Below are 17,189 nucleotides of genomic sequence, written 5' to 3'. Positions count from 1 at the left end.
GAGGTAAACCTATACCTCTCCATTATTTTTCAGCATCCAACGGGTTACACACACACACATGCACAAATACAAATGGTAAAAGAAAAGTCCAAATAGAAACATTTTCCTCAATGTAATTATAATTCTTTTTTGTGATTCCTCACCAAATAGAAAAATTACAAATAGGAATATTTTCCTCACTGTGGTTATAATCCTGAAGAATTTCCCTTCAACAAATGGGAGAAAATGCCTCTGTATGTCTGTACGCTGAGCAGTGTTAGACTTTCCTTGTTTCTCCCACTGTGTTAAGCCTCAGTCTTTCCAGTACATAAATACAAGGAGTCATTATAGCATCGAAAATTGTAACACTTCTTTATGATGGTCACCATTTCTTAACTACACAAAACTGTAACTTGGAGCTTTAAGGAATTCTTAAAATTTTATGTCAGGTCAGATCTTGGATTATTGTAGATGAAAGCAGACGGTGAAGAATCATTATCTTTTATCCAAGCAACTTCCAGGAAATGGGAAAGATGTTTTAAAAGGAAATATCAACCAAAACTTTCCTGACAATAACCGGAAAACATATCAAGAAAAAAGATCAGAACTGACACCAAAATGTTTCTGTAAGCAAGAAGAAAATATTGGAAGAAAAATGCCACTCATTTAAAAAAAAATTATGTTCCTAGACACATAAAGAAGAAAATAAAAATGAATCTTACCATGAAGATATAAAACCACTATCAATATTTTGGTGACCATTGGGTCTACTAACCTATCTGTAATTTTCTATTTACTTATCTGAACAAAATTTTGGTCAAGTTGTATTAACAAGGGAACTCCCTGGTGGTCTAGTGGTTAGGACTTTACGCTTTCACTGTGGTGGCCCAGGTTCAATCCCTGGATGGGGAACTAGGATCCTACAAGTCATGCAGTGCATGATCATAAAAAAAAAGTTGTATTAATCATTTCATAACTCAATTATTTAAATATATAAGTAACAGCAATTCTGCCATGCTATTAAATATTTGAGAACTTAATTTTTGGCTGTGTGATATTCTGTAACGATATGTGCTATGGCTTACCTTGTGTAATCAGTCATCTATCGTTGCACGATTAGAAAGTTTTCAAAGATGACTTTATAAAAGCACCTTCTGTCATTACTTATAATAGTAACAGTTGACTTATCCTTGAGTCATTTTCTTGTGAAATAGAAAATTGAGATCTAATAGTTTTTTTTAAAATTTCTTTTGTTAGTAACTAGGCCCCTATATAATTAAAAAATCTACCTTTTATGGCTAAATTCACAGATCTATAACAAACTTTTGAAAGCAAGAACAAGTTTAATTCATGGTAACTTGTTTCTACTGGTAATCTTTCCCTTCAAGATACTGAAAAAAATGGGACTTACAGTAATTATAACCTCTTTAAGTAACACTGCTGTGTGTGTGTCTGTGTGTGTTGTGGGTGTGGGGGATGTCTGAAGTATCTTTAAAAGTAAATATAGTAAGAAAATGTCAAGATTTTGACCTATTTTTCTATACGATAGGAATACTGGGCATCAATTGTAGTGTCAGTTTGTTAATAAGGTCCATTTTCTTTGTTGGTCATCCTGTTGGCATTTCCAGCAGATGGCAATATTACACTAAAGAATCAAGCAGTACAGTCAAGCATTACTTCAGTAAATGCACTTTTTGAAAAGGAAGGGAAGAAGGAAAGGACGTATAACTTATTGGAGTCTATTAGGTGTTGGTTCTTTTATACATGTAACTATACTTAATGCTCACAGTGATCCTTGTAGGTGGGTGTTATTTTAAGAATAAACTGAGGCTTAAAGAATCTAAGAAACTTGGCATTCACAAAACAAATAAGTGACTGGCTCAGAATTATAATCTAGATTTGGCTGATTCAAAGAGCCTGTGTGACAACTGTGTTCAGAATCTGTGGTATTACAATAAAAATATTCATTCCATAGGAACAATTTCAAATGAATGAGATTGACAACTTCCAAAATATTCTCTAGGGGAAAAACGTTGAGAGTTTTTTTTTTTTTTTAATGAAATATTCTCAACTTTAAAAGAATGCAGACAAGCATTTCTGGAATAGTGGAGCCAAGGACCTTTGAAAATCCATTCCTCTATAAAAGCAATGAATATACTAGCAAAAAAATAAATAAAAATGTAAAAGTCAATGTTTTAGAACTCGAGGAAGTAACCAAAGATTGCAATGATCTGTGAAGTGTTTGTATCAGAAAAAATTACTGAATGTTGGTAATAACAGTAATATCTGTTGCGTTATAATTTGTTGTAGTCCTGTTCCCTTCTCCTGAGCACCATGGTAGCTTTGAAATCCAGCAACACTGCAGCCACAGTTGTTGTGAATTTAAGCAGCTAAGAGATCATTGGAGAAGAATGGGTTTGACTATATCCAGTCCAGGAAAGTCACAAAAAAACAGTAACTATAACTACAATGACAAAAGCAGTCAAGAAAGCAAACCCTGGGAAGGGAAATCTCACCTTGAGTTGCCACTAATTTTTGACAGAAAAACAAGGCGAGAAGAGGAACAGGGAAATATGGTCCATATAAAGGGAGAGAAATCAATCAATGAAAACTGTCTGAGAAAGCTCAGATATTGAACTTAATAGAGCCTGCACTTTAAAATAGCTGTTATAAAGAAGTTTAAAGAACTAAAGGAAACAATGTCTTAAAAAATTAAAGACGGATTTCCCTGGTGGCATAGTGTGTAAGAATCCACCCACCGATGCAGATGCCACAGCTTTGATCCCTGCTCTGGAAAGATCCCACATGCTGTGGGGCAGCTGAGTCCATGCACCACTACCAAAACCTATGCACCTAGAGCCTGGGCCCCACGAGAGAAGCCACCACAATGAGAACCACAATGCATCACAACTGGAGAGTAGCCCCTACTTGCCGCAACTAGAGAAAGCCCACGCAAAGCAATGAAGAGCCAGTGCAACCAAAAAGATCAATAATTTAAAAAATTGAAGGCAAGTATGATAGTGATGTAATGCAAATAGAGACTATCAATAATGCAATAAATTTGTTAAAATGCCCAAATAGAAATTTTAGTGTTAAGAAATAAATTACTTGAGATGAATATTTACTAAAAGTCTTCAACAGCAGGTTTGAATTGACAGAAGAAAGCATTAGTGAACTTAAAGATAGGTCAATTGAAATTATTCAACATGGGCAACCGAAAAAAAAAAATCAAGAGAATAAGAGCCTTGGTGACCCATGAAATATTATCAAGAATATCAACAAGTGCATAATGGGAGTTCCAGAAGAAAAGGAAAGAAAGAAAGGGGCATGAAGAATATTGAACACATAAATGATGAAAGCTTCCCAGATTTGATGAAAAATATGAGCATACACATTAAAAGGAGTTTCCCTGATAGCTCAGAGGTAAAGAATCTGCCTGCCAATGCAGGAGACATGGGTTTGATTCCTGGGTTAGGCAAATTCTCTGGAGAAGAAAATGGCAACCCACTCCAGTATTCTTGCCTAGGAAATGCCATGGACATAGGAGCCTGGCAGGCTACAATCCATGGGGTTGCAAAGAGGTGGACATGACTTAGCAACTAAACAACAATAACAACACATTAGAAGCTCAAGAAATGCCAAAAAAAAAAAAACAAAACAGAAAAATATTCACACTTAGACAAGTTAATAGTGAAACTGTAGAAAGCTAAAGACAAAGAATAATCTTGAAAGTTGGAAGAAAAAAAAAGATTTATCATCAACAAACTATCCTCCATAAGATTGACATCTAACAACTAGGAAATAAGACTTTAATGACAGTAAACTGTCTAGATTGAAGAGTTATCTGTGGAAATATATATGTAAACACACACATTAAGCCCTAGTAAAAAGAAGGAAATAAGAAAGTAATACAGATTAGAGAAGAAATAAGTGAAATGGTAATTTAAAAACAGAAGGAACTCAGAAAACTAAGTCTTGAAAAGATCAACAAAATTGGCAGATTGTTAGCTAGAGTGAACAAGAAATAAAAGAGCTAGTTGTTGTTGTTCATTTGATAAGTCGTGCCCTGATTCTTTGTGACCCCATGGACTGCAACAGGCCAGGCCTCCCTGTCCCTTATAGTCTCCCAGAGTTTGCCCAAGTTCATGTCCATTGAATCAGTAATGTTAGACTTGTTACTAAAATCAGGAATGAAAGAGGGTGATATGAGAGACATCATCATATCAATACCAACATTACACATATGAAAAATTTTATAAGGAAACTCTGTGAACTATGGCAACAAAATGCATAGCCTGGGTGAAAGAAATAAGTTCCTAGCCAAGTACAAATTACCCAAACTGCTTCAAGTTGTGACTCACATTCACAGATCAGAAAACTCATTGTTAAGATGGAGGTACATCTAAAATGGATAGGCAGAGTTAAATCAATTCCGATCAAAATCCCACCTGTCTTTTTTGGAAACCAATTCTAAAAGTCATATGGAAATACAAGGAACCAAGAATCACCAAAACAATCTTGGAAAAGAACAAACTTGAAAGATTTACATTTCTCAATTTCAAAAACTTTCTTTACAAAGCTACAGAAATCAAAACTATGTGCTGTCACAAGAATAATGGAACAGAATATTCCTGAAATAAAACCTTACTTTTGTCAGTTGATTTATGAAATGGGTGTCAAAACAACTCAATGTGTAAATGATTCTGTTTTCAAAAAATACCACTAGGACAAGTGAATATTCATGTATAAAAAGATGAAGTTGAACCTGTATTACATCATATAAAAATTAAATCAAAATGGATCAAAGTCATAGATGCAGCAGCTAAAACTATTGATATATAGCTGTTAAAATAAACCAAAGAGTAATTTCTTCATGACCTTGGTTCAGGCAATAGTTTGTTAGACATATCACAAGTACAAAAGACAAAAGAAAAAATCGATTCACTGGACTTCATCAAAAGTAAAATTAGTGTCTCAGACACCATCAGGAAAGTGGAAAGGCAGTGTATGGAATAGGAGTAAATATTTGCAAATCATATATCTGACTTACAAATTTATGTCCATCAAGTAAAACTCACAGCTCAATAATAAAAGGACAAATAACCCAGTTAAAGATTGGCTAAGGATTTGAATAGATATTTCCTCACAGATTTAGAGATGACCTATAAGCACATGAAAAAATGCTAACATCATTGGTGATTAGAATAATACAAATCAGAAAGACAGTGATATATAACACCTGCTGATAGCTAAGATTAAAAAAACAAAACAAAAATCAGGCAATAACAGGTGTTGGGGTATGGAGAAATTAGTACCTTCATACTTTGCTGCTGGAATTTATGGTACAACAGCTTTTGCAAACTGTTCGACAGTTCTTCCAAACAGTAAATATTGAGTTGTTATTAGATTCAGAAATTTCACTCATTGGTATATAGCAAAATGTCAATCCTTGAGTTACCTAAAGTGGATCCCGCGATTACACTCCTAAATATATAATCAAAAATGAAAATGTATGTCAATATAAAACCCTGTACACTGATGTTTCAACAGCATTATTCATGATACCCCAAGTTTAAATAACCTAAACATCCATCAACTAATGAACGGAAATTAAAATGTGGTATATCAATGCAGTGAAATATTAATTAACAATAAAAGGAATTAAGTACTGATACATGGTACAGCATGGATGAAATTTGAAAACATCATGCTAAGTGAAAGAAGCCAACAGAAGACAACATTGTGTATAATAACATTGGTATATTATATCCAGAATAGGCAAATCTATAGATCCAGGAAGATTAATTGATGCCTAGACCTTGTGGGTGGGTACAGAGAAAGAGAGTGACTGCTAATGGGGATGGGATTTCTTTATGGGGTGACGAAAATGTTTTGAAAGTAGATTGCAGTGATGATTCACAATTCTGTGAACATACTGAAACTTACTTTAAAAGAGTGAACCTTATGATATGTGAATTAGATCCCAATAAAACTTATAAAAATATATAACATAAATGTAGTTTGTCTATTCAAACTGGGGCAAATGTCCCTATCATTTGGAATGTATAGGCAGGATATGTATCAAATATTGAGTAACTTCTGGGGGTCAAGGACTTTAGAATAAAATTCACATTTAGAATGATCCTCTTTGTCATATTATTATTATCCTTGTTATTTTATAGAAAAGGAAATATTATGTTGGAGGTTAACTTCTTTCCTTAGGGTCATACATCTAGTAAGTGCTAGGGCCCAAGTCTGTCTTTTATGCAAAGCCTGTATGCTTTTTATCCTCCACCTATAGTTCAATTTAAAGATGTGTAAGAACCTCCTTGGCAATCCAGTGGTTAAGATTTTGCCGTCCAGTGCATGGAGTGTGGGTTTGATCCCAGGTAGGGAGCTAAGATCTCACATGCCTTGCAGCCAAAAAATCAAAACATGAAAAAAAAAAAACAAAAAAACCCAAAACCCAGAAACAATATTGTAACAAATTCAACAAAGACTTCAAAGAAATGATCCACATCAAAAAAGAATCTTAAAAACAAAGATGCCTCCCTGGAACCAGGTTCTAACTTGTTAGGCTGTACCCAGGTTTTTTGCTCTATAAAGGGTGGTATGGAAATACTTACCCACCCCCATTTTAGCATTTACCATTAGTAAAAACAAGTTGAGAAAAATGTCAGTTTTCTCTTCTCACACCACTTTATTAATTGCTAATTTCAATATGGGTCTATCTGTGACATTCTTATTTGGTCCACTACATAGAAATGAGCACTGTGTGGACAGATGGTTCTTGTCTGTCTGCAATCTAAAATTTGACTCCAAAATAAAGAAGGTGAATATTTGGGAGGAGGGGATTTTCCTTGGTATAAAAATGAGTTGGCTCTCATATTGACTGATAACTTCACTACCACAAAGCGATTCTGAAATAGTCTTAGTTTTCAAATATATGCATTGGTTTTGGAGTTGGTATTGTTATGTTAAAGTTGAGTTGGCTTTGAGAAAATTATATACACATCTGTGTGAGATTTGTTAACACTTTCCAATTACAAAGGAATTACATATGGAATTCTTTGAAGAGGCAAACAACCTTAATGCACTGATAATGATTCTTTGTACAGAACCTTTCAAAAACAAGGTTTGCATCTCCCTGGGTCTCATGCAAAATGAAGTGCCATATTAGCTACTCCTGAAGGTCCTTTCAGCTCTTTGATTATATGACACTCTGACTAGCACGCCAAGGCACACCTGCCATCCTGCTGAGAGTTCCATGGACTCGTTAATGATTATTCATGGCAAGGGAAGCAGAGGTTAACACTGACTCTGAAAGCTGATCCTTCTCACTGTAGAAGTGCACTCTTGTGTTACAGTGTTTTTGTGTATGAGAAATGCCACCTGCCAATACTTGAAGGTCTCTGAGCACAAGGGATCGACTCAGTGCCCTTTAGGTTAAAGCATCTCCTGCAAGCCCAGCAGTGTACCTGTGGTGAGGGCAGTATCATGGATGCTCATATTGATGTCTTTTAGAGTTTGTGCTACATGTATCCTGCTTGATCTTTGTTTCTTACTATCAGAGTCATGTCAAATCTAGGATGTCTTTTTATTCTCTTTTTTGTTTTTATTTTTTGTTTATGGCTGCTTTGCTTTTAAGCAGAGTCTTTTTTGAACTCCCCTAAAATGAATGTCCTTCCAGTGCCTTACATATATCTTTAGTGGGGTTCTATAATAAAAAAAGAGTAGAATATTTGAAAATAGGAAAATGTGCTAATATGATCTCAATTAGCAAGAAAAATTATAGATGATTTACAGAGTCACAAAATAGTTTTTTTTCTTGATCCTCTTTTTGCAGCTGAGAGCAAATTCATTTTTAGCAATATAAACTTAAAATTATTCATGAGTTCTCTGAGAGCATAATAATTAGCAGTCCAAAATCAGGACAATATTTTTTAAAAATTGGGACAATATTTTAAATTTAACTTTATTTTTAATTAGCAAGATGAGATTAAATAGAGATGGATCAATGCATTATTTCAAAACCAAATTTGCTTTAAACCCAGTTTTTTTAATTTCAACTTCCAGGGTACTTGGAAGGAGTCAAGGTTGCCATAAAGGGAAATGATATACTGAGAAGTGTTGAATGGGGTTTTGAAAGGCTAGTAATTTTTTTTTTCTAGAAGAACTTGGCCTAGCTTTAGTCTAAATCATTGCTACATATAACTTCAAGAGCTTAAAGAATCTAAAAGCCAATAACAATAAACTAAAGAAATACCATTTTGAACCTTTAGAACTCTAGAATTCAGTCTTCTCTCTCTATAATCACACCTTACAGTTGAAATTTTTTTCCTGGTATAAGAAGGATACTCAAAGCCGGTGCATTGGGACAACCCAGAGGGATGGGGTGGGGAGGGAGGTGGGAAGGGGGTTCAGGACGGGGGGACACATGTACACCCATGGCTGATTCACGTCAATGTATGGCAAACCCACCACAATATTGTAAAGTAATTAGCCTCCAATTGAAATAAATAAATTAAAAAATATGGAGAGAACAAAACACATACAGAAGATATTAAAAAAATATTTCTGCTAATATTTTTGTATATATCATTCTAACTATCACAGTCTTTTAAGAAACTTGTGTACTATGTGAATCTAGCTAGTATTTGTGAGGAATTTAGCTAAAAAAAAATATGAGATAATTCTGGGGGCCTTGTGTCAAATGGTTCTGTATCCTGAGAGAAACATGTTTATAACTGAAGAAATGTATATATTACCTAGTTTGCCTATGCCCTGGGTCTTGTATAGTGAGGGCTTTTGGGTTGCTTACTAGGGAAAATTAGATGCAGGTGATGGTCAGTGTTTTATAAGGTAGGAAATACCTTATATTTATTCTATAGAAATATTATATTTTAAAAAATAGAATGTTTTATTGTAACAATGAGCAAAGAACAAATATAGGTAAGGATGTCTGGAAGGAAAAAAGTTTGGCTAATCTTGAATTCCCCTCTGAGTAACTTAGAAAAAATAAAGAACACATGTGTGGTAATAGGAATTGTACTTTTTCCAATGGTTTTGAGTGGAAAACACTCTATGGTTGTTTCTCCCTTATATAGATCCTGTACTTTAACTCCCTGAATAGCCAAATAACTATTTTGATGCCACTCTCTGTGCTGCTCTGCCTGTATACTTTGTTTGCATGTTATAAAATATAGGCATTTTAAGTTAATGCCTTTAAATTCTGAGATATATAGTATTGTGTTACCATTGGCCAAGGCCTTTGTAAGAGGCTGTTATGAATGAAAATTTTCATTTAGTAAAGAGGCACATTTGGAGAACTGCATAAATATTGATTGAAATACAAGCTGGTACAAGAAAATTACAACTTCCATGGTTTGAGTAAATATTACAGTTCTGCGACTGATGATTTGTCAAATTTAAATTCTCCTAAACAGATACTCTATAATGCTCTTTTGTTTAGGTTAGAGATGGGCACCATATTTAATTGTCCAATTATCTTTTAATGCATCTTTACTAAAGGAGGATATTGTTGAGCAAAACTAGATAGAGGTGGTAAGCAAACCTTTACAAAATAGTCTTTTTATTTTACTAAAATAAAAGAAATACTGTAACAATCCTCTTTTGGCTAACAGTGTAAATTATTCTATAACCAAATGAACTCAGTATACACATGAATAAACATAAATGCATTCGTGTGTGCACACACACATGCACACACACACACAAAAGCCCATAATATTTAGCCATATTGTCAGCTAGTGGAATCAAGCTTGATACAGCTATTACTTTTGCAATTATTGTATAATGTAGTTTAGTTAGTTAATGATAATTATAATGAAAGAAATTGGTTTCCTGTAGTTAACCTCTGGCTTAAGTCCCACATTTAACCTGAATACTGGATATGGGTATCTGTGTTTGATTAAGGTCATGACAAATATACCATTTTTTGAGGTTAAAAAGAGTAGAGACCTAAAGATGTTAAATGAATAAGCAGGTCACACTTCCGCTTCTTTAGTTGTGCTTTATAATATTATTGCAAGTGAATAGATAATTTCAGATGTTGTTTGCATTATACTCCTGAGCATAGTTGTCAAGGTATTATATTAAAACTTTCACAGTTAACTTTTTGTTAATATAAGCATTTTATTTGGATGACAAGACCTTTTCAGACAGAGTAAAAAACAAAGCTATTTTAAAAACACAACTGAAGGTCACTGCTCTGCCCTAAGGGAGTGGCATGATTTCTATCTTACAGTACATGGATGTTTTTTAACAAGACACCTTGAAAGACCTCTTTCTGTTGGAAAACAGGAAGCCTCCAGGGTATGGCTTTGAATGAGACTAATGTCTGGACTGCTCATCAGAAATAAACAGTTACTTGTAGGTGGGAGTGAACTCAGGAGAGAAAAAGAGCAGGTCAGAAACATAATAGCAAGTGGTGGACAGTAGAGAAATATCAAGGGTGAGAAATTCCTAGGAGAGAGGGATGATTAAAAGTCTATACTCAGTTTTTGCTATTTCTTATCAGGAGCTATAATCATCCGTATCTTGCTTCATCATACACACCTTCAGTAGTGACACAATTTTTAAATGTTATAAATAATTGTATTTTTTAAATTTAATTTTTATTTTATGTTGGAGTATCTTTTTGTTTGTTTGTTTTGCCTTCTTGGTGGTAAACTTACCACTTACCAATGCAAGAGATACAAGGGACGCAGGTTCGATCCCTGGGTCAGGAAGATACCCTGGATGAGGAAATGGCAGCCAACCCCAGTATACTTGTTTGGAAGATTCCATAGATTGAGGAGCCTGGAAGGATACAGCCCATGGGGTCACAAAGAGTCAGACATGACTGAACACGGGCACATAGTTAATTTACAAAGTTGTGTTAGTTTCAGATATACAGCAAAGTGATTCAGTTATACATATACATTATCCATTCTTTTCCAGATTCTTTTCCCATATAGATTATTACAGAATACATAAATTTCTTGACTGAATAGTCTTTTGATAAATCAAAGAAAAAGACTGTTCAAGAGGGACGGCACATATGTATACCTATGGCTGATTCATGTTGATCTTTGACAGAAAACAACAAAATTCTGTAAAGCCATTATCCTTTGATTAAAAAATAAATAGATTTTAAAAAGTGAAAGACTGTATGTCTGAGATGGTGCTGAGCAGAGAAGAGGAGAATATGTTGGGTCAAACAATTAATGGTGAATGCTGAGCAGGAGAAGAGATCATATTTAGAGGTCATAAAATGCAAGCTTTCAAGTTGTGGCAAAAATTCTCTCTAAGGGATTGGCTTTTCCCTGGATGTGAGATAGGGGTGAGAGGAAATCATAAAGTGAAGAATGATGTTGGCTTACATCTAGATAATCTTACTTTGGTTGTTTCTGAATTTCCATGCACAAGTTACTTCTTTTATATTCAAAAAACTTAAACAGCAATTTTAAATGGTGAGAAATATGTCCTCTCTTGGTGGAGGCAGTTTGGCATTTTTGGGCTCATTGGAATTTGGGAGTATAATAGGGAATCTTTGAAACATTTCAAAAATTTTAAAAGCCTAACAAAAATTAAATTGCTTTTCATGATAAAGTGGCATGAGCTAACTAATCTGTCAAATATCTCCTCTGTAATAGAATTATATCCACTCAGTTGATAATTTTGTAATGTTAGCACATGCTGATCAGAAGCTCTGATTAGCAGTTCGATGTCTTTGATGGAAAAAGAAGGAGAAAACAACTATTATAAATGTCAGTTGCTATTTCTGCTCCTTCCTCCTGGACTGAGGTGAGCTCTCTCATTTGGAATCACCTCTGTTCCTTGAGCAGATAGGCTGCAGAACAGCCGTAAAGACAGAGACCTTTGACCCCTAAAGGCTACTCCCTCACAGAAGTCTACTTCATTATGAGACAGGTGGAAATGGCTCATCTGTGTTATAACTATAGACAGATTCTTAAGGAAGTCAGTAGAACTCTCAATACAGGCATCTATAAATTTATGGTGGTAACTGCAGACACAAGAGTCCTTAGAGATTTCTTATATCTCCATGGTTTGAAGAGAAGAGTGTGTGTCAAATAGGACCTGAAGTGGTCATTGTTCAGTCACCAGCAAAGCAGATTCTCAGCTGAAATTCAAGATTCAACCCATCCTTCAGACCATAGTGAAGTGAAAGTGAAGTTGCTCAGGCGTGTCCGACTCTTTGCAACCCCATGGACTGTAGCCTACCAGGGTCTCTGTACATAGGATTTTCCAGGCAAGAGTACTGGAATGGGTTGCCATTTCCTTCTCCAGGGGATCTTCCCAACCCAGGGATCAAACCCAGGTCTCCCGCATTGCAGGTAGACGCTTTACCCTCTGAGCCACCAGGGAAGCCCTCAGAAGAAGCAGATATTTTTAACCAAACGTCCTACTGATTCTCCTCCTCACCCTCAACTCTCGCCAGGAGAATTGTGCAATATATATGGTCTTTCTGTTGGCCTGTGGGCTTTCCAATTCATATTCATTATTAGAAGAAGGTATAGTCCAGAATCTGATTTCTTGATTTTTTTTAAAATAAAAATTTCACCCAGCTATTTTAAATACCAAGAAAGAGCTAGAAGGAGTGTGATGGTCTTGGAAAGATCTCTAATCTCATTTTCATCAAAAAACTGTTACAGAACACCTTTCACATACAGAAATGCTAGAAGATGCATAATGATACTTTTTGGACTCTTCCCCCCTCTGAAATATTCACCTTGAGAATAAACATCATCAACTTTTTATACTCTTGCTTCACAGAAAAAGTGTTACATACATATGAAATGAATGAAGAAGTTTCTTTTTTTATCTCTAGAGACTTAGGAAATGAGACTTTGAAGGAAGAGAAGGACAGGCAAGGTGTTGGAAAGGAGGATATGGGGAGAGACATAGCCCTTGGCTGGGGCCAACAACTGCGACCTTGAATCTGAGGAAATACCTTCTCTTTGTGGGCAGATAGGACTGGAAAAGGTCAGTTTTCATCCCAACCCCAAAGAAAGACAATGCCAAAGAATGCTTAAACTACCGCACAATTGTGCTCATTTCACATGCTAGCAAGGTTATACTCAAATCCTTCAAGGTAGGCTTCAGCAGTATGTGAACTGAGAACTGCCAGGTGTACAAGCTGGATTTAGAAAAGGCAGAGGAACCAGAGACCAAATTGCCAACATCTGTTGGATCATAGAAAAAATCAGAGAATTCCAGAAAAAATATACTTCTGCTTCACTGACTACATTAAAGCCTTTGTGTGTATCACAACAAGCTGTGGAAAATTCTTAAAGAGATTGGAATACCAGACCACCTTAACTGTCTCCTGAGAAACCTGTATGCAGGCCAAGAAGCAACAGTTAGAACTGAACATAGAACAATGGACTGGTTCCAAATTGGGAAAGGAGTGCGTCAATGCTGTGTATAGCTACCCTGCTTATTTAACGTATATGCAGAGTAAAGTAAAGTTAGTGGCTCAGTCGTGTCTGACTCTGTGATCCCATGGACAGTAGCCTGCCAGGCTCCTCTGTTCATGGAATTTTCCAGGCAAGAATACTGGAATGAGTTGCGATTTCCTTCTCCAGGGGATTTTCCCGACCCAGGGACTGAGCCCAGGTCTCCAGCATTGCAGGCAGACTCTTTACTGTCTGAGCCACCAGGGAATCAGAATACATCATGTGAAATGCTGGACTGGATGAAGCTCAAGCTGGTATCAAAATTGCCAGGAGAAATATCAACAACCTCAGACATGCAGATGATACTCCTCTAATGGCAGAAAGCAAAGAGGAACTAAATAACTTCTTGATGAGAGTAAAAGAGGAGAGTGAAAAAACTGGCTTAAAACTCAATATTCAGAAAGCTAAGATAATGGCATCTGGTCCCATCACTTCATGGCAAATAGATAGAGAAAAAGTGGAAACAGTGGCAAATTTTACTTTCTTGGGCTCCAAAATCACTATGGATGGTGACTGCAGCTACAAAATTAAAAGACACTTGCTCCTTGGAAGGAAAGCTGTGACAAACCTAGACACTGTATTAAAAAGCAGAGACATCGCTTTGCCAACCAAGGTCTGCATAGTCAAAGCTATGGTTTTTCCAGTAGTCATGTATAGATGTGAGATTTGGACCAAAAAGAAGGCTGAGCACCAAAGAAATGATGATTTCGAATTGTGGTGCTGGAGAAGACTCTTTAGAATCCTTTGGACTGTAAGGAGATCAAACCAGTCCATCCCACAGGAAATCAGCCCTGAATATTCTTTGGAAGGACTGATGTTGAAGCCGAAGCCCCAATACTTTGGCCACCTGACACAAAGAACTGACTCCTTAGAAAAGACCTGTATGCTGGGAAAGATTGATGGCAGAAGGAGAAGGGGATGACAGAGGATGAGATGGTTGGGGTGGCATCACCGACTCAATGGACATGAGTTTGGGTAAACTCTGAGAGTTGGTGATGGACAGGGAGTCCTGGCATGCTGCAGTCCATGGGGTTGCAAAGAGTCGGACACGACTGAGTGACTGCAATGAACTGAACTGAAGGCGTAAATACCTGGAGGCTGATTGGCACGCAAAGAATTTATCATTTTACTTCCCACCTTGGTGAATAATGGCTTATGCATTGCAGGTCTTTATTAACTATTTAGTGAGCTGAATTGAAAAACAATAACCCAGTTTTCAACTCAAATTTATGCTAATGTTCATAAGTTCAGTTACTAATGTCCACTGATTAAAATCATTGAACCTTTTTGAAATTTTTATGTAATTAAAAATGAGGAAAACAATGAAAAGATACTGAGAGGTTCAGCTTATTCAGTGTGGAGTTTGTCAAATGATCCCCTCTCACTTTATTTGGTGAATATGACTACAGAGTGCTGCGGAGGAAAGGAGGGAGAGGATGGTGTGGTAGAAATTGCCTCTTGAATCACTTTTTTGGAATTTTACTTGACAAAAATATATACTGAAAATTTCCAGGTGATTTTTAATTTTTAAGGTATTTTAGGCTTCTTAATTTTATGTATCTAGATGTTTCTTTAAATATTTAACAATTCAAGGCAGTTGCTAAATTTAAAATGACTTTCTGTATAAATTTGAGTAATTTGAGGTGTTTTTAGTATTGACTTTTAGTTCTTTTTTTAAACCTGAAAATTTCAGATATAATATATTTTTTCTTATATTCCTTTAGAATAGTTAACTTTCTCTGTCATCTATATGAGCCAAAGAAAATACTGATATGGGCCACAGGCCCAACTTTTAGGGGCTATTATTGTATTATAGCTGCCTTATTTCGTCATTCAGAAATATTATACTTTGACTCCAGCGAATTATTTTTATATGCTATTTCAATGTTAGTAACAGATTAAAAGAGGATAATGTGCAATAAGAGAATAAATTCTTTTAGAAATATTCTTGGTTTAGCTTAAGGTTTTATTCATTACTTTGGTCAAAATAGCCTCAGCTTGATCTTTTTATGTGTGTATTATCTATTTTTAAGATGTTTGAGACTGAAAGAATAAAGCTTAAGTTTCCAGAAGCAGCCAAATAATCACACTTTGAATTTATAAAATCTTTTCTTTTTAAGCTGACAGCTGATGAGACATTTGCATTTGAACCTGGCAACATGTAAATTTGAAAGTTTGAATGAATAAGATTGTGAATTAAATGAAGGAGAAAAATATTACTCTTGAAATTTTTTGGAAACCATTAAATAGGGATTACAAACCAATTTATTTTTTAGGCAAATGTTACTTTATCAGCTTTTTCAGGTCATTATAATTTTTCTTCAGATTTTTTCCATAAACTTATCTAATCTTTAGCAGTGATTTTTAATAAATGTTTCTGCTTAGGAATGTATTACAGGTCTTATATCCAGATCTGATTATAGGTTTGGTTTTACAACTTTTTCCCAGTTTGAATTAAATGATCAAGCCCAATAATTTGGAAAATAGCATAAATTACCAACTGAGCTATCAGGGAAGCCCGAATTTTAAATTAGTTATAGATAATGTCAATTTAGTCGCCTTTCCAAATGTTTCAATGGTATCCATGGTGGGAGATTAAGCACAATGTCAGATATGAACTAAATTTGGTATTTCTACAGAAATGTGAAGACTTTTCTGAATATTAATTAGTAGTTACATGGTTGGTGGCTTGGTGGTAAAAAAGAATCCACCTGTCAATGCAGGAGATGCAACTTTAATCCCCTGGGTCAGGAAGATCCCCTAGAGAAGGAAATGGCAACCCACTCCAGTATTCTTGCCTGGAAATCCCATAGACAGAGGAGCTTGGTGAGCTACAGTCCATGGGGTCACAAAAGAGTTGGACACGACTCAGAGACTAAACACCACCACCACCACCACCACATTACATGGTTGCTAAACTGTTTAATACTGGTTTTGAGGATACCTTTTATCACACATTACATTTTTTTTTTTAATGTCAAGATAATTTATTCCTTTTTGTTAAAACCAGTTGCAACACTAAGCTCTGGCCCATCCTGCCAATACACAAGCCACAAATGCTTGCTCAGTAGTTGAAGCCTTTAGTAACATGTTTGACAAGTGAATAAAATCCATTTAAAACAAATACTCAAATAGTTTTGTTGGAGGAGTATGTAATTTCCTCAGTTCTGTCTCGCTGCAGCAAAAATTTGAAGCGATGGAAGGACCAGTGTTACAGCTCCATGTTACAGCTCAGTTTTATTTGGCAAGCAAAGGAAAATACATCCTCAAGGTGTGAGGGTGGGCCAACCCAAAAGACTGAAAGAGAAGAGAAACCCGCAGCTCAATTTTGGCTCCTCTTTTTATATGCTTTTTCTCCTCCCCCTGAGCCTGCCCTATGTAAATTGGGCTAGCCAGGAGGGCTGTTTGTTTTACCTGAGGTCCTCACTCTGGTCCTTGGACCTTCCTTTGTTCTATTTTCATGGGCTTTTCCCTTTGTCTTTTAGCCACGGCCATTCTGGACTCCTTTTTCCTATTCTGACCACCTAACAGTTTCCACAGGAACACAGACAACTGTGATCCCATCTCTTAGTCTTCCACATTGGTGCACCTGTGCCAACCCTACTCATATAGACATCTCAGAACTAGCAGTAATTAAGTTAAATGGTCCCCCCAAAATCTTTTAATCAAGCTAAACTCGCAGTTAACAGCTACAAGAGTGGTAACTATACGTTAATACAAGAGTGGTAA

The 17,189-nt window shown here is 35.8% G+C and overlaps 1 non-coding gene across 1 annotated transcript; it reads left to right on the top strand.

Annotated features, from left to right (window-relative positions):
• The first annotated feature begins 819 nt into the window (after window positions 1-819).
• On the top strand, window positions 820-891 carry TRNAE-UUC (transfer RNA glutamic acid (anticodon UUC)). Its single transcript has one exon. It is a non-coding gene; the product is annotated as a tRNA-Glu (tRNA).
• Window positions 892-17,189: the final 16,298 nt, after the last annotated feature.

This window comes from Giraffa tippelskirchi, chromosome 12 (assembly GCF_054371585.1).
Source record: "Giraffa tippelskirchi isolate mGirTip1 chromosome 12, T2T-mGirTip1v1.2.pri, whole genome shotgun sequence".
Taxonomy (NCBI): Eukaryota; Metazoa; Chordata; class Mammalia; order Artiodactyla; family Giraffidae; genus Giraffa; species Giraffa tippelskirchi.
This window is presented reverse-complemented; position numbering and strand designations above follow the sequence as displayed.